At 36.0% G+C, this 838-nt stretch overlaps 1 long non-coding RNA gene across 1 annotated transcript; it reads left to right on the plus strand.

The window, feature by feature from the left end:
- The first annotated feature begins 235 nt into the window (after positions 1-235).
- LOC146740860 (uncharacterized) lies at positions 236-431 on the plus strand. Its single transcript, XR_014929994.1, has 2 exons — positions 236-357; positions 380-431. It is a non-coding gene; the product is annotated as an uncharacterized LOC146740860 (long non-coding RNA).
- Positions 432-838: the final 407 nt, after the last annotated feature.

Consider the following 838-nt stretch of genomic DNA (forward strand, 5'->3'; position numbering starts at 1 on the left):
TTATTTTTAGCTTCACTGTCTACTTTGTCGAGCGGAGCTTATCATGTGAGTGAATGTCCGTCGGCGTCCGGCGTCCGTCGTCCGTGTCAACTTTTCACTTTTTCGACTTCTTCTTGGAGACTACAAGTCTGAATGCTTTGATACTTGGTGTTTATGTACCTTAAACCTCGCTTAGATTTGTTCATTTCATGATGATATCTTCAATTATTTAATTTTGATGAATATTTGTGTCATTTTTGGTAAAAAGTGATATTTTCGACTTCTTGTTGACAACAGTCCGATTGCTTTGATACTATACATATTGCTCGTTTTCTAATGATATCGTCAGTTCTTTAATTGAAATGTGCATTGCTAACAGCGGAGCTATCTCAGTCGATAGGCTGATTGTTGGTTAATAAACTTGTGAACACATTGGTCTAAATGCAACTAAACATGGTGTAGACATTAGCAACAACCATGTGTCAACTTTATTGACTATCAAATGTGACAAAACATGATATTCACATGTTATGCAAAAATTCATGAGTTCATTTGTATACTTGTTTGATTTAGAATTGTTGTTAATATATGACTGAACTTGGCAGAGAAATACCAGGTGCTCATTTGTGGGAACTGTACATGGACTGTGCATATTTAATTGATTTTCTGAGGACTTGGTTCACTTTGAAATTCTGAGCTGTGAGTTTCACAATGCTTAGTTTCGTTTTAATTCAAAGTAATGTCTCAAATAATGTTCTTTTTTAGTGCTTCCAGTCATTTGGTGGCAGATTCTGATGTTCCACCCCATGTTACAAACCGCCGTCAAAGACTGCTTCAAATGTTGCGAAATAGTCAAAGC

Source organism: Saccoglossus kowalevskii, chromosome 7, assembly GCF_978046115.1.
Source record: "Saccoglossus kowalevskii chromosome 7, keSacKowa6.1, whole genome shotgun sequence".
NCBI lineage: Eukaryota > Metazoa > Hemichordata > Enteropneusta > Harrimaniidae > Saccoglossus > Saccoglossus kowalevskii.